Genomic DNA, 27,988 nt, shown 5'->3' with positions numbered 1-27,988 from the left:
CCGTCCCCATTGACTTGCATTGTAATTCAGGACGGATCCGTTTGGCTCCGCACGGCCAGGCGGACACCAAAACGACTTTTTTTTCATGTCCGTGGATCCTCCAAAAATCAAGGAAGACCCACGGACGAAAAAACGGTCACGGATCACGGACCTACGGACCCCGTTTTTGCGGACCGTGAAAAAAAACGTCCGTGTGCATGAGGCCTAAAGGATACCTTGTCCATTGATGAACTCACAGCCATCAAGTCCAAAGTGGATAAGGTCTGTGGCGACCTCAGGAAAGACATTGAGGTGACCAAACGCAAAAAGTTCATCAGGGACTTTGAAGATTATCAGTCCAAAAGGGTCTACAGATGGCAGGACTTATCTGGAACCGCAACACCACTTACAAGGAATACAACACGCCGATGGGACTCCCAGTCTTCTGGATCTGGCAGCGACTATACTCCTGGTGCCCGCCGCGCTCCTTTTTTAGGGAGAAAGAAAACCCAAGCAGCAAAAAGAACACCAGAAGGGCAGGACGCCATCATAGGAGGAATCGACGAGCCGAGGACCACGCGCTCACAGGTACAGACACATCTTTAGTGCTGAACATTTTGTCTAAAATTTTAAGTCCACTTCAAATGCAAGTGCTGCAGAAGGGTTCGGTGGGACCGGCTCCACGGCGCTTCAGGGGGCGGTTCTTTCCTGCCGGGCTCGCCTGCGCCGCAAGTGCCCACAATATACATTATATACAATGTGTGAACGATGCTTATTCATATGTCCTTTTTTCCCCGGGGTCAAAAGGGAAAGTTTGTGTAATGGGCGAGCTCCTGTAAGCTTGGATGTTATAGTAAGTTCAACAATCCTGATCAATGTCACATATGACTAAACTATGCACACATTCATGGAATCACTGGATCGGGCCCAATGCAGTTATTTCACATTTATGCACCTAGCAAGTGTTCCGAATGACATACAAATGTGTTGATAATAGATTCACTGAAATACTGTAGTAAGACTTACTCATCCACAGGAATATCAGAGACAGATGGGTCACCCCCGCAAAAATAAAAAATAAATATATAAAAATACTTCTGGCCAACCCATTTTGTTTGCTCTCAGCGAGATGGAAATGTTAAAATATAAAATAAATTTGCCTCTGTATGATTTGTGTGCTACCAGCAGGCACGTGCATTACACCACGTTTTTCACTGCTCAGCCGTGTTATGCCGCCCTCTTATGCACATGTCTGTGACACCCGCTGTGCCGCCTCCTGCACTTGTGCTTCAGACCGTATGTCTACCGCCCCCTGTGCATTTGTTTATGGCGCAGTGGCGTGGCGCCACTCTCCTGTGCACATGTGCCTGGCGGCTGTGTCGCCGCCCTCCTGGGCGCATGCGTGTGGCACCGCTGCAGTGCCATCCTCTCATGCTCAGGTTCGGCACAAACTGTCCGCGCTGCCCTCCTGTGCACATGCGTGTGGCACCGCCGTGTTACACCTGGGTGCTGATTTTTGCTTGTTGTCTATACTTGGGTGCTGATAAATTTTTTCAAACATGAACAGGACTGCGGTACCATCTTATATCCAGTCTTCCAGGTCAGCCAGGTAGCTGCTCATCAGGTTCCTGAGTCCTTCAGGCGCGCATTGTCACTGTCATTCTGGATCGCCCAGGCAAGAGGAAAAAGAAAAAAAAGCCCGGCCAGTTGTCCTCTCCCCTCCAGCTCCGGGGGGGAGCCTCTTCATCATCACAGGGCTGCAGTACCGTCTGATATCCAGTCTTCCCGTTCAGCCAAGTAGCTGCTCAGCTTCCCGAATTTTTTCAGGTATCATGCACACATCTTTTTGTCTGTTTTCCATGCTTCTTATCTCACTCCCACCCATCATCCGTAGTCTTCCTGGATCGCCCAGGCTCGTTCTGCCTCTGTCGTCCTGGATCGCCCAGGCTCGTTCTGCCTCTGTCATCCTGGATCGCCCAGGCCCTCGCTGCCTCTGTCATCCTGGATCACCCAGGCTCGTTCCTGTCTCTGTCATCCTGGATCGCCCAGGCTCGTTCTGCCTCTGTCATCCTTTCTTGCTCCCCGTCCACGATCCTCTGTTCCCTCATCTTCCTTCTCTTCCCAGCTCTCCTAAAGCGGTGTTTAAAATAATAATAATAAATCTAATTGGTACAAGTACTTCTTCAGTACACCGGACCTGGGGGTATCTACAACTGTAATTAGGTATAATTGCATGTATTGTTTTCTATTTTATTTTATTTTGCAGTACATTCCAGCCGAGAAGCCATGGTCGGCAGGCACGGGGCTTGCCGGCGTGTGTCTCCATTCAGGTAAAAAAAAAAAAGGGGAGAGTACGCAGCGGAGAGTCCAGACACCGGTGTGATCAGTAGGGTGCTGCCTTGCAGACACTGCTGCGGGGTCAGGGACTGCTGCTCTGATTCCCGTCGCCTGTGCTACCGCTAGCCCAGGTTGAGTTTGGGTTGGAGCCTTCGGTGGACCCCTATACCCACGGGTGCCAATCAATTGCTGCACAATCGCTCTATGCCACCTCGACTTGGGCCAGAAACTGCACCTTCCACTCCTACTAACAGATGTAACACAAGTTATCCCCTCCAGTGTAGCTAACTCCATGAATGTTGTTTTAGTAGTGGGGTTTTGTTGCTGTGCTATTTTTCGGTTTCCTAATGTGCAATTTTGGGCAATCTTTTCTTAAAACAGACAGGGCTGCGGTACTCTCTGATATTCAGTCCTCCCAATCAGCCAAGTTGCTGCTCATCTGCTTCCTGAATTCTTCAGGTATCATGCATACGCCTTCTGTCTGTCTTCCCTGCTTCTTGACTCACTCTCACGTCATCTGAAGTCCCTGTCATCCTGGATCACCCAAGCTCGCTCTGCCTCTGCCATCCAGGTTCATCCAGGCTCACACTGCCTCGGTCGTCCTGGATTGCCCTGGACCGCCCAGGCTCGCCCTGCCTCTGTCTTCCTGGATCGCCCAGGCTCTCTCTGTTCCAGTTATCCTGGCTGGCCGAGGCTCGCTCTGTCTCTATCATCCTGGTTCGCCCAGGCTCGCTCTACCCTTGTCATCCAGGATCGCCCTGGCTCGTTCTGTCGTCCTGGATCGCCCAGGCTCGCTCCGCGCCTCTCATCCTGGACCGCCCAGGCTCGCTCCGTCTGCCATCCTGGATCGCACAGGCTCGCCCTGCTCCTGTCGTCCTGGATCGCGCAGGCTCGCCCTGCTCCTGTCGTCCTGGATCGCCCAGGCTCGCCCTACTCCTGTCGTCCTGGATCGCCCAGGCTCACCCTGCTCCTGTCGTCCTGGATCGCCCAGGCTCGCTCTGCTCCTGTCATCCTGGATCGCCCAGGCTCGCTCTGCTCCGGTCATCCTGGATCGCCCAGGCTCGCTCCATCTCGGTTATTCTAAGGTTGCCCAGGCTTGCTCTGTCTCTGTCATCCTGGATCGCCCAGGCTCGCTCTGCTCCTGTCATCCTGGATCGCCCAGGCTCGCGCTGCTCCTGTCTTCCTGGATCGCCCAGGCTCGCTCCATCTCGGTTATTCTAAGGTTGCCCAGGCTCGCTCTGTCTCTGTCATCCTGGTTCGCCCAGGCTCGCCCTGCTCCTGTCATCCTGGTTCGCCCAGGCTCGCCCTGCTCCTGTCATCCTGGATCGCCCAGGCTCGCTCTGCTCCTGTCATCCTGGATCGCCCAGGCTCGCACTGTTCCTGTCTTCCTGGATCGCCCAGGCTCGCTCCTTCTCGGTTATTCTAGGTTGCCCAGGCTCGCGCTGCTCCTGTCTTCCTGGATCGCCCAGGCTCGCGCTGCTCCTGTCTTCCTGGATCGCCCAGGCTCGCTCTGCCTCCGTCATCCTGGTTCACCCGGGCTCGCCCTTCCTCAGTCATCCTGGATCGCCCAGGCCCACGTTGCCTCTCTCATCCTGGATCGCCCAGACCAAACGTTGCCTCTCTCATCCTGGATCACCCAAGCTTTCTCTTCCGCTGTCCTCCTGGACCGTCACGTTACTAACTACCCAGTGCCTTCCCGAATCACTCGGGTCATTTAACAACCCATCTCCGGCCTGAATCCCTCAGGCCCTTGTTATCTCCCGTGTCGTTCGGTTCAATTAACTATTTTCCTCCTACAGCGTGGGTAGTCTTCTTGCCCACTTATTCAGGCCTACCCCGCACTGGCTCCAGGCACAGTTCAGCCAGATAGATCATGGAGGGTGATAGGCATCCCTCCCGACTCCACGCCAATGTACACCTCAGCCCCTACCACAAGTTTTAAGGCTGGTTACAGCCTGTATTTGTGGGCTGGGCTGCTGACTATATCTTACCCCGCGTCCTCACCCTGCGGACAGTCGCTTCATGCCCCACCCTCCCGACCCTTCTTTCTTTCATTCCATTCTCTTGGGTGGCCCACTTATTCAGGCCTACCCCGCACTGGCTCCAGGCACAGTTCAGCCAGATAGATCATGGAGGGTGATAGGCATCCCTCCCGACTCCACACCAATGTACACCTCAGCCCCTACCACAATTAAAGCTAAGCTACAGGCAATCACTAATGACTACATTAAAAACAATACCATTGATGTGAAAATGGGGGAATACATTATACATCAACACCCCACCACACCTGTATTCTACACATTACCGAAGGTGCACAAATCCCTCACCAGCCCCCCAGGACGCCCTATTGTAGCACTTACAGATTCCATCTTGTCAGCCCCAGCTATTATTCTAGAAAAAGCACTTACTCCACTTACCAAAAAGGCACCATCATATCTACTTGACACCAATGATTTCCTGAGACAAATACGTGATCTCCAACTTTTGGAAAGTGATATATTGGCTACATTTGATGTATGTAGCCTCTATACATCCATCGAACATGTGAAAGGCATTAGGGCAGTTGAATGGTTGTTGGCATTATCCACCTATAATGACAATGAAAAAACTTTTTCCTAAGTTTGCTCACCACCATACTGCATGAAAATTACTTCCTATTTCAGGACACTTTTTTTCGCCAGCAGCGGGGGACCGCGATGGGTTCGAATGCCTCACCGCCTTATGCAAACTGTTATAAGTCATGGTTTGAAAAAGAATATATGCAGTGTACTCAAGTTGTGTGCAGTAGGTGTTTCTGGGTGATGTAGTGCAATATACACTAACCTGGTACAGCTGACTCTCTGCAAGGGCAGGTATAGGTAGAAATAGTTCGTGACGCCAGTGCCAAGTAAACGGTGGCACGCCGTTTGCGGATGCAGGAATAAATTGAGGAAACGTAGTATTAAAACAGCACTCCAACTTTAGTAGTTTTCCAGCAGAGACAATAGTGGAATCGCAGTTCCTTGGCATACAGTCGATTTTGCAATTCGGTCGATGCAGGCAATTCAGTTACAGCAGGGTAATTACAGAGTGTTGAACACAGGACTTGCAGCACAGGAGCTAGCACTCTAATTCTGTCTGATCCTGGAATATAGCATATCTTCACCAAGGCCCATTAACCTAGTTCTGGCTTTATATCCTTGGCTATAGCTTTAATCAGTACCTCCTCTGTCTTTCTGAGTACCTCTTGCTTTCCTGATCTTTGCCTCTGTCTCTCTCAGCTTCTGGAAACTTCCTCAGGCTCTAGAAACTTCTGAGCTGTGGTCTAGACTGACTTCTGCACTCCACACTAGATCAGGTTACACTGACTTTCCCTTCCTTGTCTGGCCCTTATATAAACTAGGGCTCCCTAGCTCCCTCTAATGCCTAAGAGCTGGAATGACACCCCTAGCCGGCCTGTACTTGCAAGTTTCATAGCAACAGGGAAATACATGCATTGCATTACATGACATTTTATAAAACTGACATATACCAACTTCTCCATAGTTAAGGAGGGACGACAGCACACCAAGTGACACTTTGGTAGTGACGGGTATTACAGTTCCCGTACACTACATACCCCACTGCTTTAAGCTGAGTACGACCTCGTACTCCATCATGGGTCTCCCAACTGGAATCTCTACCTGAAATTGAAAATAGAGACATGCAGGCATACATACATGTAATTCATCTGCATTTACATTTACATCAGGTCCAATTGGCAAAAGTGAAGTGTGGTGACAAGGGGCGTCGTTCTCTTCTCTCAGGATAGTGAATGGAACGGGGGCGCTGACCTGGCACAGCGTAACATTAGAACCAGGATAGTCCATGACAATGAATAAGTCCATGATAAAACAGTAGAAAACGGTATAAAAGTTCTTGGAGGCTCAAATAACAAACATGAGTCCGTACCCAGGTTATTTCTTATTAAATCACAGAGGCTCTCATGCGGTGGAGTCCATCTCTGGGCACATTTCCTTAGTATGAAGTTGCACAATAAAATGACAGCATAATAACGGAACTACCCAGGGGTTTCCTGTGGGTGTAGCACAGGCAAGGGCTCACGTGGGGGAGTCCATTCTTGCGCACAAATGTCCAACAAGGTATTGCCCGTGGCAACTGTTTGGGAGGAGACACCACCAGAATAATCAAAGTCTCCTAAACGGACTGGCGGACGTCCCCTGGTCATCCGGGTAGACCTTCTCAACACAGGGGTCTCCTCTTCCCTTAGCAACGAGGTAGAAGGGAGAGGAGCAACAGGAGGGTCTCCATCCGTGAGACCTCGGTCAGGAACAACTGGAACAACAGGAACAACTGGAACAACAATATCCACTACAGGGGGAACTGGATCCAGGGCATCTTGAACCGGCTCTTCTGGAGGTAAAACTACAGTAGGTGCCGGAGCAGGCACCAGCAAGTTCAACCACGGTGTCAGAAGCCAATGCATGGGATCAGCGTCATACCTGAGATTACTGACAGCCTGCATAGGATCCTCGGGCGGTATTGCTGACTCTGACACAAGATATTCAGATCCGGAACTCTCGGCACTATGTTCTGGTGTCAGGCAGAGCTTCAACCGGTTTCGGTGTACAATTTGGGATCCCTTGTCTTCCCGGGTGATCTCATAAGTGTGAGTTCCAACATTTGGGATTGCAGTGACAACATAGGGACTTCGCTCCCACTTACTGTCCAATTTGCTGGTACGACGGTTATTCTTTAACCATACCACGGCCCCTATGGTCAAGGGTTCTGCATGGGCTGCCTGATCATAGTCTCTCTGCTGTCGGTCTCTAGCAAGGTCCATACGTTCCTGAACAATGGCTTTGGCTGCATCTAATCGCCTTTGGTGCTCAGCAACCCAGTCGGTGTTAGGTAATGGGTTAATGCAATCAGGCACATGTATGTCCAATGAATGATCAGCAGGCAATGTTCCTTGGCGCCCAAACATCAAGTAAAAAGGGGTATACCCGGTGGAACAATGTATGGTATGATTGTATGTGAACATGAGTTGTGGCAACAGACTGGGCCAATCTCCTCTGTTCTCAGGAGGCACGGCCCTCAGCATCTCTATCAAGGTCTGATTCATTTTTTCACATAATCCGTTACCTTGAGGATGGTAGGCCGTCGTCCGGATCTTCTTACAGTTGTGTAAGTGGCACAGTTCATGGAACAGATGGGACTCAAAAGCAGGTCCTTGATCGGTGAGGATCTTTTCTGGACATCCATAGGGCAGGAGGAAGTGCTTCCAGAACATTTCGGCTGTAGTCTTGGCTGTCTGGTCTCTCACAGGCACTGCTACAACAAACTTTGTGAAATGGTCAATAATAGTCATGGCATAAGCATACCCTGAGCGACTAGGCTCCAGTTTTACATGGTCGATGGCGACAAGTTCAAGAGGACGAGTACTTACAATGGGTCTCAGTGGTGCCCTCTGATCATGGTGCTCACTTCGTTTCAAGGCACAGGCTACACACTCTCGACACCACTTCTCCATGTCTTCTCTCATGCCTACCCAGTAAAACCGCTGGCGGATAGTAGCTTCAGTCTTTTGGACCCCAAAGTGACCGGATTGATTGTGGTACATCTCCAACACCATACCTGCATCTCGTCGGGGTATGAGAATCTGGTGTACTCTTTCGTTGGACACTGGGTCTAGGCTTCTCCGTAGCAATAGGCCCTTTTGTATGAAGAGTTGATGGCGCTGTCTCCACAGTTTGATGAGCTCAGGATCTGCACTCTTACGCCGAATCCTCTCAGGGGCTCTGCCACTAGTAATGAAGTCCAACAACTCACCCAGCACTCTACTTTCAGACTGTAGTTTCACCCACCTTTCTTCTTTAGGTTCAGGCCTACTGGAGGGTGAAGGAACTGCCGCTCTGTTATTGGTAGCTCGAGCCTGATCCTGTTGAGCAAATTTGTTATAGAAAGCCGGCATCTCTACATCTTCCCAAGCATCTCGCACATCATCAGGAGCTGTCTCTGTGGGAAGCCTGGATAAAGCATCAGCATTATCATTAGTACGTCCAGCACGATACTTTACAGAGAAATTATAGTTGGCAAGGCGAGAGGCCCATCTCTGCTCCAAGGCCCCCAATCTAGCTGTATTGAGATGTGCCAGAGGGTTATTGTCAGTGAATGCAATGAACGGGGTGGCGGCTAGATAATCCTTGAATTTTTCTGTCACCGCCCACACTAATGCCAGGAACTCTAGTTTGAAGAGACTATAATTCTGGTCATTTTTCTCAGCTCCTTTCAGGGAGCGGCTTGCATATGCTATCACTCTCTCTTTTCCCTCTTGGATCTGGGCTAACACAGCTCCCAGGCCTCGCTTGCTAGCATCAGTATAGAGATGGAAGGGCTTGCTATAATCTGGATAACCTAACACTGGAGGCTCGGTCAGTTTCTTTTTTAGCAATTGGAACGCTATCTCTCTTTTCTCATTCCACTCAATGGGCACAGGAGTTCTAGGACTCTTTTTGGGTTGCCCCCTCAAGAGCTCCTGGATAGGATCAGCTATTTGAGCAAAATGGGGGATAAAACGTCTATAGTAGCCGGCAAAACCCAGGAAACTCCTCACCTCTTTGACAGTAGTAGGAACCGGCCAATTACAGACAGCTGCCAATTTATCAGGGTCAGGTTGCACTCCCTCTCCGCTTACTATATGCCCCAGGTATCTTACTGCAGGTTTGAGCAGGTGACACTTGGATGGCTTTACCTTCAAGCCATATTTGATAAGGATTTCAAATACTTCTGCCAAATGTTTCAGATGGTCCTCATATGTTTTTGAGTACACAATGACGTCATCTAGATACAGCAGCACTGTTTCGAAGTTTTTGTGACCCAAACACCGCTCCATTAGTCTCTGGAAAGTTCCTGGGGCATTACATAGCCCGAACGGCATACAATTGAATTCGAACAGGCCCATGGGAGTAGTGAAGGCAGTCTTTTCCCTATCTGCAGGGGCCATGGGTACTTGCCAGTAGCCACTGGTCAAGTCCAATGTGGAGAAATAGGCAGAGGAGCCCAGAGCAGTTAGTGACTCCTCAATGCGTGGCAGTGGGTATGCATCTTTGTGGGTTATTTGATTAATTTTCCTATAATCCACACAGAAACGGATACTACCGTCCTTCTTCTTTACAAGGACCAGGGGTGCAGCCCACGGACTACGGCTGTCCCGGATTACATTAGAGTCCTTCATCTCTTGGATCATTTCCTTTACAGTCTGATATGAAGTAGGCGGTAAAGGTCGGTATCTCTCCTTGATAGGAGGATGAGAGCCAGTAGGTATGGTGTGTTGTATGGCACTCACCTCTCCATAATCAGTGGCATGCTTACTGAAGGCCTGGTGGTGCTCCTTGACAAGCTGTATAATCCCTTCTTGTTGCCGTTGGGGGGTATTCTCGTCCCCGACATGGAGCTCTTCCCACCAGGGCACTTGTGGCTGGGTCCCCGGCGAACATCTGCTGTCTGCAGCTGGCGGCTTTTCTGTCACTGGAAGACGAATGATGTCTTGGAAGGACACCTGGGACAGCTGGGCAACAGGGCAATGCTTAGTAAGCGCAACAGGATGATTACTCAGGTTAATCAGACGGACAGGTACTTTACCTTGGGAGACGTTCACCAGGCACTTGGCAGCTCTCACATAAGGATAATCCTCCATCTGGATTGGTTCTACCAGGGCTGGATAATCTCGGCCTTCGACTCCCAGGACAGCACGACACCACAAAAGAGTTTGAGAATTAGGAGGCAAAGTCACAGGCTTAATATCACGGATCCTGGCAGTACAAATTTCTCCTTTCCCATTAGCAAACCTCTGCTGGGCACTTAACACAGTAATAGTCTTTTGAATCACCCTCCTGGATGCAGAGGAAGCAGTGGGCAAAGTCTGATGTAATACAGCAAGTATTTCTGAATAACAGTTTTTGAAAACATTGGTGCCTAGAATGACAGGATGTCCTCCTCTGTCACCGGCCTGTACTACGATCACTCCCTGTTGAGGCAGGGTTACTTCTCCCACCTGCAGGGTGGGTTCCCAGTATCCATGAACCTTTACTGGTTTGCCATTGCTGGCGATAATTTCCACCCAGGATTCAGGCGGTTGGGTCAACTGGTTGGTGTCCCAGAACTTTTCAAATGCAGGCAGCTGAATAGTAGTGACCTGAGACCCAGTATCTAATAAGGCTTCAAAGGGGACCCCGTTGATCTCTATATTGATTTTAGGATGGGATCCTACATAACGTGGCATCCAATTTGGATCCTCTGGACCTAGTGTTCTACCTCCCGAGGGGTGGTCCTCAGCCTCAGGGGTTGCCCGTTTAACTGCCAGCACATGGATTCTGTGTGTCCCAGCTTTTTGCAGTATGTACACACGGGCTTCTTGCGACCTCTATTACGCCTCCCAGGATCCCTGGGGTGAGTCTCTTGGTAAGGAGGTGGGAACGGCCTAGGAGATGACAGGAATTCTTCTTCTGTCATTATGGGTTTTTCCCATTCCTCTATTTTTCTGCACACTTTCTCTAAACTTTTAGTGAGGTGATTTACTTGCTCTGTCAGCATGGCAATAGTATCAGTAGCTGACACTTGAACAGCTTGGCCGGCCTCAGCTCGGTTAGTGACAAGCGGTTTTGGCTTGCAGGCTGATGACTCAGATAGGGCGCTCAACTCAGGAGATACTGTGGACCCCAGAATTTTTATAGCCAGTTCTTTAAAGTCCAGAAAGGCACTGTTAGGGTGCTGGGCGGACAGCATCTTTAATTGGGTCCTTATTTGCTCACTAGACACCCCGTTGATAAATTGTTCCCTCAGGGTCTGGTCCTGGTTATCAGCCTCTTTGGGATCTATCTGAATTACAGCCCCTAAAGCCTCCTGAAGTGATAGGGCAAAGTCACGGAGGGACTCACCGGGCTTCTGTTTCTTGCCAAAGAAGTGCATCTTTATCTCTGAGGCAGTCCTAGTTTCAAAAGTGGCTCTGAGGCGGGTGAAGATCTGTTCTAGAGTACTCCGCTCAGTAGCAGGCCATGATAACACTTCCCTGCGGGCAGCTCCCTCCAGTTGCGCCAGCATGATTTCCATTTGCTGGTCGGCATTTATAGGGTACAATCGGAATAGTGCCAGCAACTTTTCTTTAAAGTCCCTTAGGGTATGGGTCTCTCCCCTGTAGCGGGGGAACCATGGGGCCCCGAAATAGTAAGGCATGGTAAAGGGCATCATGCTGGGGGCTGTAGGATGATTAGGAGCCGCAAGCTCTCCCGGGGCCGGCTGCTCAGGCACTCCTGGCTCTGACATGGTAGTCTATTGAGAGGTGGCCGCTGGCGACTAAAGGGGCCGGAACAATCCCCTTCCCTCCGGTTACAAGTGCTTACTGGTATCGCTGGTCTTGCGCAGGCCAAGTCTCGCGAGGTTCCGGACGTCCTGAGACCGCGGTGACGCAGGAGAAGCAGGGCCGCAGCGGTGCGATGATGAAGAGGGGCGGGACTCTCTGTGTCTTTGCAGGGATCCGCCCACGAATGTCCTCAGCGGCGCGGGAAACTTTACTCCAGGCAGCCGGTGGCCATCTTTAGCAAAACGCTGTCCATTCACTGACAGCAAGCAGGATTGTAAAAAGTCCACAAAACCACACTCCAATGCGGCGATTTTCTTCCTCTGGGTAGCGCAACACTGCACAGCGCTTTTTAGAGGTTTTTGGTACACTTTGGGTACGATTTTCAGTCCACAAAGTCCACTTGAATAAAACAGGCAAATTGTCACTTTGGTCACAGGGCAACTGTATAAGGCACAAAGTTCACGCTTCTTGCACTAGAAAGCGTGCGTATCCTGTTCGTGGAACGCCAAAAGAGAAGTGCAGTGTACTCAAGTTGTGTGCAGTAGGTGTTTCTGGGTGATGTAGTGCAATATACACTAACCTGGTACAGCTGACTCTCTGCAAGGGCAGGTATAGGTAGAAATAGTTCGTGACGCCAGTGCCAAGTAAACGGTGGCACGCCGTTTGCGGATGCAGGAATAAATTGAGGAAACGTAGTATTAAAACAGCACTCCAACTTTAGTAGTTTTCCAGCAGAGACAATAGTGGAATCGCAGTTCCTTGGCATACAGTCGATTTTGCAATTCGGTCGATGCAGGCAATTCAGTTACAGCAGGGTAATTACAGAGTGTTGAACACAGGACTTGCAGCACAGGAGCTAGCACTCTAATTCTGTCTGATCCTGGAATATAGCATATCTTCACCAAGGCCCATTAACCTAGTTCTGGCTTTATATCCTTGGCTATAGCTTTAATCAGTACCTCCTCTGTCTTTCTGAGTACCTCTTGCTTTCCTGATCTTTGCCTCTGTCTCTCTCAGCTTCTGGAAACTTCCTCAGGCTCTAGAAACTTCTGAGCTGTGGTCTAGACTGACTTCTGCACTCCACACTAGATCAGGTTACACTGACTTTCCCTTCCTTGTCTGGCCCTTATATAAACTAGGGCTCCCTAGCTCCCTCTAATGCCTAAGAGCTGGAATGACACCCCTAGCCGGCCTGTACTTGCAAGTTTCATAGCAACAGGGAAATACATGCATTGCATTACATGACATTTTATAAAACTGACATATACCAACTTCTCCATAGTTAAGGAGGGACGACAGCACACCAAGTGACACTTTGGTAGTGACGGGTATTACAGTTCCCGTACACTACATATATATATGATGACACTTTATACAAGGACCACTGCTGGAGACGAATTATCGATGACATATTTTGCGTGTGGCGGGGCGACATTCGAACCCTCGAACAATTCATGCAGTACATCAACTCTGTGTGGAAGGAACTGCAGTTCACCATGCATTCAGACATGTCTAAAATTAATTTCCTTGACACATGGGTTATAAAAGATGAGAAGGGACAGATACATACAGACCTGTACACCAAGGATACTGACCGCAACAGTCTGCTGCACTTCACCAGCAACCATCCACCTGCAGTCAAAAAATCACTTCCCTATTCACAGTTACAGAGAGTGAATAGGATAGTGTCTGACACCAATATGAAAACAGCACGTCAGGAGGAAATGCTAGACAAATTCCGTGACAGAGGCTATCCGCGAGATCTATTAAATACACAACAGGCGAAACCGCCTAAAGACAGCACCACTACTAGTGATAAACAGCCACGAGTTCCCTTTGTGGTGATATACCACCCCTGGGTCAATAAATGCAGGACTATCCTCAATAAACATTGGAGTATTCTCAGCAGAGCCTACCCCAATGTCACGGAATTTCAATCTCCACCTATGATATGCTACAAAAGGTGCAAAAACATCCGAGACATCCTAGTCAGGGCTGATGTAGGTAGTGACAGACATACCCAGCGCCAGGCCACCCTCTCAACACCCAAGAATGGGACATACCCATGCCTTCAATGTATACACTGCTCTAGTGTCATTAAAGGAGAACACTTCACCCACCCATACACAGGGGAAAAATTTAAAATAAATGGCTTCTTCACTTGTAATAGTAATTTCGTTGTCTATCTCCTGAAGTGTCCCTGTGGTCTTGTGTATGTCGGTGAGACCTCCATGAGGATGAAAGACCATTTCTGTAAACACAAATCTACTATTAGAAAGAAAAATGTACTACTCCCCATCCCATATCATTTTGAGGAACACCGACATGCCATTTCCCAGCTACGCTTCCAGATTATAGAGCGCGTATCACTGCCCAGGAGAGGAGGAGACAGGTGTAAAATGCTCAAAAAAAGAGAAGCTTTCTGGATCCATCGCCTCCAAACCCTAGAACCAAAGGGATTAAATTGTGATTATGACTTAAATAGTTTTTTATAAACTTTATTGTGCAGTGACCCTCTCAACATGTTCCCTCTTTCCCTTTTTTTCCACAGAGAACTTGACTCCAATCCATATCATTTAGTGCTTGATCAGGGCGTAAGTTTACCACGCATAATAGCAGCACCGCTGCATTCAGTATTTTGCATCATATCACAAGGTTTAGCAAAATGTGGCAGTGTAAAGCATGGTGAACTGTGCATTAATTATGTTCTTTTTCCTCTTTTTTCTTTTGAATTAGTTTGCTATAGTAACTAGCATCCAGCATGTTATATTATATCTTTGGAAATATATCATTCAGTGCTTGATCAGAGCGTAAGTTTACCACGCATAATAGCAGCACCGCTGCATTCAGTATTTTGCATCATATAACAAGGTTTAGCAAAATGTGGCAGTGTAAAGCATGGTGTACTGTGAATTAATTATGCTCTTTTTTCCTCTTTGTTCTTCTGAATTAGTTTGTTATAATAACTAGCATCCAGCATGTTATATTATATCCTCAGCATTATATGATTAACAGCTTGCAGCAGTGCCTAGCCTGGTGCCCTATCAAGCAATTAGTGTCAGCTGCTCATCCACTTGTTCTATCACTATCTCTGCATTGTTGTGTCCTTTGTTTACAATGTTGCCATGGTAACCTGATGTCATTTCCTGCTCTATCGCGGGCTATTTAAATTGTCTGTAACTTGTACACACTATTTTTTGACAAAGGCTCACAGTAGCCGAAACGCACGCGTCACTTATCATTTGTATGTGACCATTAAATCTATTTGAAATTATTACTGAAGTGAGTGCTGGTCCTTACTATACCATTATCTGTGGATCTTCCTCCCGGGACACGCGCACCGCACCGCTGAAAGCAGAAGTGCCGCTTGTATCTTCTCTTGTTAAAGGGGCAGTCACTGAGGAGGTTACTGTTAAAGGGGTGGGCACTATTAAAGAGATTAGCAATGTGGAGGTCACTTTTAAAGGGACGGTCACGGTTAATGGGGGTGGGCATTGTGGAGGTCACTGTTTAAGGGGTGGTCAATGTTAAAATGGTGGGCACTGTGGAGGTCATTGTTAAATTGTTGGACATTGTGGAGGTCTCTCTTAAAGGGACGGACAATGTGAAAGTCACTGTTAAATGGGTGGCATTGTGAAGGTCACTGTTAAAGGGGCGGCCACTATGAAGGTCTCTGTTAAAGGGGTGGTCAATGTTAAAGGGGTGGGCATTGTGGAGGTCACTGTTAAAGGGGCGGGCACTGTGGATGTCATTGTTAAAGGGGCAGACACTGTGGAGATCACTGTTAAAGGGTTGGGCACTGTGGAGGTCATTGTTAAAGAGGCAGACACTGTTGAGGTCACTGTTAAAGGGCCAAACACTGTTTTAGTCACTGTTAAAGGGGCGGGTACTGTGAAGTTCACTGTTGAAGGGTCGGACACTGTGGAGGTCACTCTGAAAGGGACGGTCACTGTTAAAGGGGCAGGCACTGTGGAGGTCACTGTTAAAGGGGCTGGCACTGTGCAGTTCACTGTTAAAGATGCAGTCACTATTAAAGAAGTGGGCACTGTGGAGGTCACTTTTAAAGGAGCGGGCGCTGTGGAGGTTATTGTTAAAGGGGCCTTTACTGTAGAGGTCACTGTTATGGGTGATACTGTTTAAATCTTTTTACGACACATGGAAACATGAAATGAAATAGATTAAATATACCCATGCGAAACCGGGTCCTTCTGCTAGTATATATATATATATATATATATACTAGCAGAACGATCGGCATCATTTCATCTATTTCATTTTTTGTTTCCATGTCGTAAAAAGATATCGACAGTTTTTCCCATAACAGTGACCTCCACAGCACCCAGTACAGTGCCCACCCCTTTAACATTTACCCTCCACAGTGGCCGCTCTTTTAACATTGACCTTCACAGTGCCTGCTCCTTTAACAATGACCATCACAGTGCCCGCCCCTTTAACAGTGCCTTCCCCTTTAACAGTGACCTTCAAAGTGCCGTCCCTTTAACAGTGACCTTCACAGTGCCCACCACTTTAACAGTGACTTCCACAGCGCCTGCCCCTGTAACAGAAACCCCCACAGTGCCCGCCCCTTTAACAGTGACCACCCCTTTAACAGTGACTTTCACAGTGACCGCCTCTTTAACAGTGACTTTCACAGTGGCCGTCCCTTTAACAGTGACTTTCACAGTGACCGCCCCTTTAACATTGACTTTCATAGGGACTGCCTCTTTAACAGTGACTTTCACAGTGACCGCACCTTTAACAGTGACTTTCACAGGGACTGCCTCTTTAACAGTGACTTTCACAGTGACCGCACCTTTAACAGTGACTTTCACAGTGACCTCCCCTTTAACAGTGACTTTCACAGTAGTCACCCCTTTAACAGTGACCTTCACAGTGACCGAACATTTAAAAGTGACTTTCACAGTGACCGCCCCTTTAAGAGTAACTTTCAAAGTGACCGCCCCTTTCACAGTGACCGCCCCTTTAACAGTGACTTTCATAGTGACCGCCCCTTTAACAGTGACTTTCACAGTGACCGCTCTTTTAACAGTGACTTTCACAATTACCGCCCCTTTAACAGTGACCACCCCTTTAACAGTGCCTTTCACAGTAACCGCCCCTTTAACAGTGACTTTCACAGTGACCTCCCCTTTAACAGTGACTTTCACAGTGCCGCCCCTTTAACAGTGACCACCCCTTTAAAAATTGACTTTCACAGTGACCGTCTCTTTAACAGTGACTTTCACAGTGACCAACCCTTTAACTGTGACTTTCACAGTGATCGCCTCGTTAACAGTGACTTTCACAGTGGCCACCCCTTTAACAGTGACTTTCACAGTGACCGCCCCTTTACCAGTGACTTTCACAGTGACCTCCCCTTTAACATTGACTTTCACAGTGACCGCCTCTTTAACCACCTCCGGACCGCCTAACGCAGGATCGCGTTCCGGAGGTGGCAGCCCTGCGCAGAGTCACGCATATATGCGTCATCTCGCGATGGCCGAGATTTCCTGTGAACGCGCGCACACAGGCGCGCGCGCTCACAGGAACGGAAGGTAAGAGAGTTGATCTCCAGCCTGCCAGCGGCGATCGTTCGCTGGCAGGCGGGAGATGTGTTTTTTTTAACCCCTAACAGGTATATTAGACGCTGTTTTGATAACAGCGTCTAATATACCTGCTACCTGGTCCTCTGGTGGTCCCCTTTGTTTGGATCGACCACCAGAGGACACAGGTAGCTCAGTAAAGTCCCACCAAGCACCACTACACTACACTACACCCCCCCCCCCGTCACTTATTAACCCCTTATTAGCCCCTGATCACCCCTGATCACCCCATATAGACTCCCTGATCACCCCCCTGTCATTGATCACCCCCCTGTCATTGATTACCCCCCTGTAAAGCTCCATTCAGATGTCCGCATGATTTTTACGGATCCACTGATAGATGGATCGGATCCGCAAAACGCATCCGGACGTCTGAATGAAGCCTTACAGGGGCGTGATCAATGACTGTGGTTATCACCCCATATAGACTCCCTGATCACCCCCCCTGTCATTGATTACACCCCTGTCATTGATCAACCCCCTGTAAAGCTCCATTCAGACGTCCGCATGATTTTTACGGATCCACTGATAGATGGATCGGATCCGCAAAACGCATCCGGACGTCTGAATGAAGCCTTACAGGGGCATGATCAATGACTGTGGTGATCACCCCATATAGACTCCCTGATCACCCCCCTGTAAAGCTCCATTCAGATGTCCGCATGATTTTTACGGATGCACTGATAGATGGATCCGATCCGCAAAACGCATCCGGACGTCTGAATGAAGCCTTACAGGGGCATGATCAATGACTGTGGTGATCACCCCATATAGACTCCCTGATCACCCCCCTGTAAAGCTCCATTCAGATGTCCGCATGATTTTTACGGATGCACTGATAGATGGATCCGATCCGCAAAACGCATCCGGACGTCTGAATGAAGCCTTACAGGAGCATGATCAATGACTGTGGTGATCACCCCATATAGACTCCCTGATCACCCCCCTGTAAAGCTCCATTCAGATGTCCGCATGATTTTTACGGATGCACTGATAGATGGATCCGATCCGCAAAACGCATCCGGACGTCTGAATGAAGCCTTACAGGGGCATGATCAATGACTGTGGTGATCACCCCATATAGACTCCCTGATCACCCCCCTGTAAAGCTCCATTCAGATGTCCGCATGATTTTTACGGATGCACTGATAGATGGATCCGATCCGCAAAACGCATCCGGACGTCTGAATGAAGCCTTACAGGGGCATGATCAATGACTGTGGTGATCACCCCATATAGACTCCCTGATCACCCCCCTGTAAAGCTCCATTCAGATGTCCGCATGATTTTTACGGATGCACTGATAGATGGATCCGATCCGCAAAACGCATCCGGACGTCTGAATGAAGCCTTACAGGGGCATGATCAATGACTGTGGTGATCACCCCATATAGACTCCCTGATCACCCCCCTGTAAAGCTCCATTCAGATGTCCGCATGATTTTTACGGATGCACTGATAGATGGATCCGATCCGCAAAACGCATCCGGACGTCTGAATGAAGCCTTACAGGGGCATGATCAATGACTGTGGTGATCACCCCATATAGACTCCCTGATCACCCCCCTGTCATTGATTACCCCCCTGTAAAGCTCCATTCAGATGTCCGCATGATTTTTACGGATGCACTGATAGATGGATCGGATCCGCAAAACGCATCCGGACGTCTGAATGAAGCCTTACAGGGGCGTGATCAATGACTGTGGTGATCACCCCATATAGACTCCCTGATCACCCCCCTGTCATTGATTACCCCCCTGTCATTGATTACCCCCCTGTAAAGCTCCATTCAGACGTCCGCATGATTTTTACGGATCCACTGATAGATGGATCGGATCCGCAAAACGCATCCGGACGTCTGAATGAAGCCTTACAGGGGCGTGATCAATGACTGTGGTGATCACCCCATATAGACTCCCTGATCACCCCCCCTGTCATTGATCACCCCCCCTGTCATTGATCACCCCTCTGTAAGGCTCCATTCAGATATTTTTTTGGCCCAAGTTAGCGGAATTTTTATTTTTTTTTCTTACAAAGTCTCATATTCCACTAACTTGTGTCAAAAAATAAAATCTCACATGAACTCACCATACCCCTCACGGAATCCAAATGCGTAAAATTTTTTAGACATTTATATTCCAGACTTCTTCTCACGCTTTAGGGCCCCTAGAATGCCAGGGCAGTATAAATACCCCACATGTGACCCCATTTCGGAAAGAAGACACCCCCAGGTATTCCGTGAGGGGCATATTGAGTCCATGAAAGATTTAAATTTTTGTCCCAAGTTAGCGGAACGGGAGACTTTGTGAGAAAAAAATTAAAAATATCAATTTCCGCTAACTTGTGCCAAAAAAAAAAAATTTCTATGAACTCGCCATGCCCCTCATTGAATACCTTGGGGTGTCTTCTTTCCAAAATGGGGTCACATGTGGGGTATTTATACTGCCCTGGCATTCTAGGGGCCCCAAAGCGTGAGAAGAAGTCTGGTATCCAAATGTCTAAAAATGCCCTCCTAAAAGGAATTTGGGCACCTTTGCGCATCTAGGCTGCAAAAAAGTGTCACACATCTGGTATCGCCGTACTCAGGAGAAGTAGGGGAATGTGTTTTGGGGTGTCATTTTACATATACCCATGCTGGGTGAGAGAAATATCTTGGTCAAATGCCAACTTTGTATAAAAAAATGGGAAAAGTTGTCTTTTGCCAAGATATTTCTCTCACCCAGCAAGGGTATATGTAAAATGACACCCCAAAACACATTCCCCAACTTCTCCTGAATACGGCGATACCACATGTGTGACACTTTTTTGCAGCCTAGGTGGGCAAAGGGGCCCATATTCCAAAGAGCACCTTTAGGATTTCACAGGTCATTTACCTACTTACCACACATTAGGGCCCCTGGAAAATGCCAGGGCAGTATAACTACCCCACAAGTGACCCCATTTTGGAAAGAAGACACCCCAAGGTATTCCGTGAGGGGCATGGCGAGTTCCTAGAATTTTTTATTTTTTGTCACAAGTTAGTGGAAAATGCTTATTTTTTTTTTATTTTTTTTTTCATACAAAGTCTCATATTCCACTAACTTGTGACAAAAAATAAAAAGTTCCATGAACTCACTATGCCCATCAGCGAATACCTTGGGGTCTCTTCTTTCCAAAATGGGGTCACTTGTGGGGTAGTTATACTGCCCTGGTATTCTAGGGGCCCAAATGTGTGGTAAGGAGTTTGAAATCAAATTCAGGAAAAAATGAGGAGTGAAATCCGAAAGGTGCTCTTTGGAATATGGGCCCCTTTGCCCACCTAGGCTGCAAAAAAGTGTCACACATCTGGTATCCCCGTACTCAGGAGAAGTTGAGGAATGTGTTTTGGGGTGTCTTTTTACATATACCCATGCTGGGTGAGATAAATATCTTGGTCAAATGACAACTTTGTATAAAAAAATGGGAAAAGTTGTCTTTTGCCAAGATATTTCTCTCACCCAGCATGGGTATATATAAAATGACACCCCAAAACACATTCCCCACCTTCTCCTGAGTACGGAGATACCAGATGTGTGACACTTTTTTGCAGCCTAGGTGGGCAAAGGGGCCCATATTCCAAAGAGCACCTTTCGGATTTCACAGGTCATTTTTTACAGAATTTGATTTCAAACTCCTTACCACACATTTGGGCCCCTAGAATGCCAGGGCAGTATAACTACCCCACAAGTGACCCCATTTTGGAAAGAAGAGACCCCAAGGTATTCGCTGATGGGCATAGTGAGTTCATAGAACTTTTTATTTTTTGTCACAAGTTAGTGGAATATGAGACTTTGTAAGAAAAAAATAAATAAATAAATAAATCATAATTTTCCGCTAACTTGTGACAAAAAATAAAAAGTTCTATGAACTCACTATGCCCATCAGCGAATACCTTAGGGTGTGTACTTTCAGAAATGGGGTCATTTGTGGGGTGTTTGTACTGTCTGGGCATTGTAGAACCTCAGGAAACATGACAGGTGCTCAGAAAGTCAGAGCTGCTTCAAAAAGCGGAAATTCACATTTTTGTACCATAGTTTGTAAACGCTATAACTTTTACCCAAACCATTTTTTTTTTACCCAAACATTTTTTTTTTATCAAAGACATGTAGAACTATAAATTTAGAGCAAAATTTCTATATGGATGTCGTTTTTTTTGCAAAATTTTACAACTGAAAGTGAAAAATGTCATTTTTTTGCAAAAAAATCGTTAAATTTCGATTAATAACAAAAAAAGTAAAAATGTCAGCAGCAATGAAATACCACCAAATGAAAGCTCTATTAGTGAGAAGAAAAGGAGGTAAAATTCATTTGGGTGGTAAGTTGCATGACCGAGCAATAAACGGTGAAAGTAGTGTAGGTCAGAAGTGTAAAAAGTGGCCTGGTCTTTCAGGGTGTTTAAGCACTGGGGGCTGAAGTGGTTAACAGTGAATTTCACAGTGACCGCACCTTTAACAGTGACTTTCACAGTAGTCTCCCCTTTAACAGTGACTTTCACAATGACCGTCCTTTTAAAAGTGACTTTCACAGTGACCGCCCCTTTAAGAGTGATTTTCACAGTGACCGCCCCTTTCACAGTGACCTCCCCTTTAACAGTGTTTTTCACAGTGACCGCCCCTTTAACAGTGACTTTTACAGTGACCGCCCCTTTAACAGTGACTGCCCCTTTAACAGTGACTTTTACAGTGACCGCCCCTTTAACAGTGACTTTCACAGTGATCGCCCATTTAACAGTGACTTTCACAGTGACCGCCACTTTAACAGTGACTTTCACAGTGACCGCCCCTTTAACTGTGACCACCCCTTTAACAATGAATTTTACAGTGACTGCCCCTTTAACAGTGACTTTCACAGTGACCGCCCCTTTAACAGTGACCGCCCCTTCAACAGTGACTTTCACAGTGATCGCCCCTTTAACAGTTACTTTCACAGTAACCGCCCCTTTAACAGTGACTTTCACAGTGACCGCCCCTTTAACAGTGACTTTCACAGTGACCGCCCCTTTAACAGTGACTTTCACAGTGACCGCCCCTTTAACAGTGACTTTCACTGTGACCGCCGCTTTAACAGTGACTTTCACAGTGACCGCCCCTTTAACAGTGACTTTCACAGTGACCGCCCCTTTAACAGTGACTTTTACTATGACCCCCCCTTTTACAGTTACTTTTACAGTGACACCCATTTAACAAAGACCGCCCCTTTACAGTGACTTTCACAGTGACCGCCCCTTTAACAATAAACGTCCCTTTACCAGTTTCTTTTACAGTGACCGCCCCTTTCACAGAGACTTTCAGTGACCGCCCCTTTAACAGTAACTTTCACAGTGACCTCCCCTTTAACAGTGATTTTCACAGTGACCGCCCCTTTAACAGTGAATTTCACAGTGACAGCCCCTTTAACATTGACTTTCACAGTGACCGCCCCTTTAGCAGTGACTTTTACAGTGACCGCCCCTTTAACTGTGACTTTCACAGTGACCACCCTTTTAACAGTGACTTTTACAGTGACCCCCCCCTTTAACAGTTACTTTCACAGTGGCCGCCTCCTTAACAGTGACCGCCCCTTTAACAATGACTTCCACAGTGACCGCCCCTTTAACAGTGTCTTTCATAGTGACTGCCCCTTTAATAACAGTGAGCTCCACTGTGCCCACCCCTTTAAAAACAGTAACCTCCACAGTGCCTGCACCTTTAAGCAGTTAAGAAAAATGGCTGGGTTGTTATAGAAACCTGAAGTAAAACTATGTTTATGGCAGTTGGGATTTGAAGAGAAAGACTTGCAGGCTTGTATTGGCTAATGTGGGTCATTTTTTGGGAATATCTCAGCAGCCCTAGAGAGCTGAGACCCGGTCTAAAACCTTGCCGGACACCTGATTTACCTGTGTGCAAAATTTTGTGAAAATCGGTCCAGTTGTTTGGTCACGCATAAAAAACGTCCTCCACAGTCCCCGCCCCTTTAACAGTGACCTCCACAGTGCCCGCCACTTTAACAGTGACCGCCCCTTTAGCACTGACCACCCCTTTAACAGTGACCTTCACAGTGCCCGCCCCTGTTAACAGTGATTTTCACAGTACCCGCCCCTTTAAAAGTGACTTTCACAGTGACCGCCCCTTTAACAGTGACTTTCACAGTGACCGACCCTTTAACAGTGACTTTCAAAATGACTGCCCCTTTAACAGTTACTTTCACAGTGACCGCCCCTTTAACAGTAACCACCCCTTTAACAGTGATTTTAACAGTGACCGCCCCTTCAATATTGACTTTCACAGTGACTGCCCCTTTAACAGGGAACTTCATAGCGCCCATGCCTTTAATCACAGTGACCTCCACAGTGCCCTCCCATTTAATAACAGTGACCTCCACAGTGCCAGCCCCTTTAATAACAGTGACCTCCACAGTGCCCGCCCCTTTAAGCAGTAAAGAAAAATGGCTGGGTTGTTATGGAAACCTGGAGTAAAACTGTGTTTATGGCAGTTGGGATTTGAAGAGAAAGACTTGCAGGCTTGTATTGGCTAATGTGAGTCATTTTTGGGGAATATCTCAGAAACGGTACGTCCTAGAGAGCTGAGACCCGGTCCAAAACCTTTCCGGACACCTGATGTACCTGTGTGCCAAATTTGGTGAAGATCGGTCCAGTCGTTTGGTCGCGCATAAAGAACGTCCAGACAGATGTCTAGACAGACAGACAGAAACTCATTTTTATATATATAAAGAGATATTATATAAGAGATATATCAAATCACTACATACATGATGGAGTGTATTCCACAATTCTCTGCTCCTCTTTCTCCTCCTCATCATCATATAGTGATAAGGGACCCTTAAGAAGGCGCCCCAGAACAAAAGCTGAGGCAGTCCCCCAGAGTAATCACATATGGACTTCACCCTCTGAGGATTAACAACCTCAAATTCCTGAGTTTGTGGGCTCCTCAGGATTCCAGGTTGACATTGAAGGCTTTATAGAAATTGATTTTTCAAAATGTTTTCCTCTGAGGATTTAAGAATCTAAACTTATTTATAAACAATTTTTGTCCAACATGCAACATCTCTATTTTCGTGACCCCAGATGTGGACCACAGTAAATGCCAAAGAGATTATGATTTTTTTGGGGGCTTATATGGGCCTTATAAGAAAGCCTTTAGTTAAACAGTATTGGAGTGCAGATAATGGTAAAATAAACTGTGATGTCAACAAGGCCAAACAGGGACACTAATGTCCCCAGAACAGACTGGTGAGAGTGGCAACAGCGTGAGGAGTCAACACAGTGGCCCAGTCACGGAGTGGTGAGCGTGACAACAGCATGAGGAGTCAATACAGTGGCCCAATAACAGAGTGGTGAGGGAGGCAACAGCATGAGGAGTCAACACAGTGGCCCAATGACAGAGGAGTGGTGAGGGTGGCAACAGCATGAGAAGTCAACACAGTGGCCCAGTGACAGAGTGGTGAGGGTGCAACAGCATGAGGAGTCAACATACAGTAGTGGTCAGTCACAGAGTGGTGAGGGTGGCAACAGCATAAGGAGTCAACATAGTGGCCCAGTCACAGAGTGGGGAGTTGGGGGGCAACAGCAGTGGCAGTAACAGCACAAGATGGTGGTGGCAGAAGATGGAAGCAGAGACAGCAGGTATGTGGCATCAGGCAGTGGCAGCATCAGAATAATGTCTGAAGCACATGGCCAGAATTAACGGGCCATTTTTCACAATGTTCTGGTGTGGCAGCACACTGCAGTCAGAACATTACTGCCAGAATGATTTGGTCTGATGTATCAGCTGTATGTGGAAATCCTGGCTGATCCATACCTGATTCAACTTTATAGGTTAATCTCTCAACATATTGTGTTGAAAATCAAGTTCTCTTTGGGACAACTATGCCCCCTGCCGCACTAAACACTAGCTCTGATGCCATACTACTGGCCAGGCATGGAAGCTTGTCCAGGGCAAACTCGGCCAGTTGCGGCCACAATTCAAGTAGTCCAGGGGATCTTGGATCTGGGGTGACAGTGTGCAGTCCAAGCATGTCATCACCTGCTGGTTCTGGTTCTGCTCCTTATCCTGCTGGTGCTGGCTGGTTTCTCCAGTGGGAGGGGTAAAGGAATGTGCTCATCAGAGACTGAAGATTCAAGTTACTGCTGCCGGAGCTGGTGCTGCTCCTGCCCCCCTCTCCTCCAGCATTTATGGCAGTGGAGCGCGAGCGCAGAGGGTCCCCCCGGTCAGACCTTTGTGAGGATGGACGAAGATGCACATAGGCGACGACCAATTGACTACGTCGGATGTCTCTATAGTGGTTGAGTTTATAATGCCTCGGAGAAGCTGGTAGCAAGAGTCTAACATTGCTTAGAGCCAGTAGTCATCCCTCTGCCAAATTGTGATAATGTGGCTGTCCTTAGACAAGCAACTCAGCATGCATCTGGCCATTTGTGCAAGGGACTCGGTGGGACTCACTGCCTCCATCTCCACTGGATGCTGCCATAGTCTGTTGGGGTTATCTGTCTGGTCTTCCTCTTCACACTCTGTTCTCCCACCGCCGTGCTCTGCATAGGCTTGTGCCTACAGTGGAGGCTGAGTAGGCAGAGGAGGACGTTGGCGCCGCAATCACAGCATGAAACCAAGAAGGTGGCATTGGCATCACCTGGCCAAGTTACTGGTGTGGCTAGGTAGAAACCACATTTACCCAGTGGCCCATAAAGGACTAGTGTTGATCACGAATATTCGAATTGCTAATTTTTTTCACAAATATCAGCACTTTGAGAATTCGCGAATATTTAGAATATAGTGATATATATTCGTAATTTCGAATATTCGCGATTTTTTTAAAATCAGTACACATGATCCCTCCCTGCCTCTAGCTTGTGGGCCAATAAGAAGGCTGCAATCTCTTTGACTTTAGGAGTAGTGTTGATTGCGAATTTTCGCAATGCAAATTTTCGTAATGAGAATCAATGAGATCGTGAAAACTCAAATCCGATGGTATATTCTAACCCCCAGGTGACGGGGACTCTTGTCGGGAAGGAGTATGCCAAAGTGGAAGAACTGTACAGATAAAAAAAAAAAACATGACGAATATTCTAAAAAACAAATATATTAGTTTCTTAGAATATTCGTAATATTCAAAAACAAGAATATGCCGTATAGCAATATAGCAAATATTCGAAAAAAAAAAAAAAAAAAGAATATAGAGCAATTTAGCTAATATAGTGCTATTATCTTCTTTGTCTAATAGTTGTAATTTGTTTCTCATCTGAAGTTCAGATTGGAAAAAAATTACAACTATTAAAAAAAAAGATTATAGCACTATAATAGCTAAATAGTTCTACATTCATTTTTTTCGAATATTCGCTATATTGCTATATATTCTTGTTTTAGAATATTACGAATATTCAAAAAAACAAATATATAGCACTATAATGAATATATTAGTTTTTTAGAATTTTCATATTTTTTTCCATCAGGATCGGGAACTGTAAAAGCCACCCAGTGCAGTGAATAATAATGAGCTGGCTGGCGCAAGGAAACGACAGTTGGGGCGTGGCTGGGCATAAAGGTAGGAGAAAAACCGCCCCTTGGGCACAAAGGAAGGTGATTGACAGATGAATATAAAGTTGATTTTACATGGTTTGAAATGCGGACAGGGGGTAGTCTTATATGATTGAAATACACTTTAAAAGACCTATGACTGCATAGAAATAACAAAATATGTTTATAGGGCCTATCAGTGTCTATTTAAGCAGGGAGGAATCATGACTAGAGATGTCGAGATGTCACGGGTGAACCGGGTGAACAGCCATAGACTTCAATAGACAGGCGAATTTTAAAACCCACAGGGACTCTTTCTGGCCACAATAGTGATTGAAAAGTTGTTTCAAGGGGACTAACACCTGGACTGTGGCATGCCGGAGGGGGGTCCATGGCAAAACTCCCATGGAAAATTACGTAGTTGACGCAGAGTGTGGTAAGTTGAATTCGCAATGCGATTAATATAACCTGCATTAATCGCATTGTGAATTCAACTTAGATCTGAGTTCCTAATGGTTGTATTGCTAGAATTGACGAATATAACGAATATAGCACTATATTCTCAATCTTCGTTATATTCTAGCAATACAACCATTAGGAACCCAGCTCTAAGTTGAATACACAATGCGATTAATATAACCTGTATTAATCGCATTGCGATTACAACTTAGATCTGAGTTCCTAATGGTTGTATTGCAACTTAGTCAAATTTGTGACACTGCAGCTTCAGAATGAATCTAAGATGGATGCTGTCCTTGCTTTTTGATAGGAGGTGGGAGGGTCTGGGAGGGAGGGTATGCTGATTGGCTGGAATGTGTCTGCTGACTGTGAGGTACAGGGTCAAAGTTTGCTCAATGATGATGTATAGGGAGGGGGAACCGAACATCGCATATGTTCGCCCGCCACGGCGAACGCGAACAAGCTATGTTCGCCGGGAACTGTTCGCCGGCAAATAGTTCGGGACATCTCTAATCATAACTTCAGATGGAAAAAAAGACGAATATTCTAAAAAAAACTAATATATTCGATATGGTGCTACATATTTGTTTTTTCGAATATTCGTAATATTCTAAAACAAGAATATATAGCAATGTAGCGAATATTCGGAAATCTGAACTTCAGATGAGAAAAAAATTACAACTATTAAACAAAGAAGATTATAGCACTATATTAGCTAAATTGCTCTATATTCGTTGTTT

The sequence above is a fragment of the Bufo bufo genome, chromosome 4, assembly GCF_905171765.1.
Source record: "Bufo bufo chromosome 4, aBufBuf1.1, whole genome shotgun sequence".
NCBI lineage: Eukaryota > Metazoa > Chordata > Amphibia > Anura > Bufonidae > Bufo > Bufo bufo.
This window is presented reverse-complemented; position numbering follows the sequence as displayed.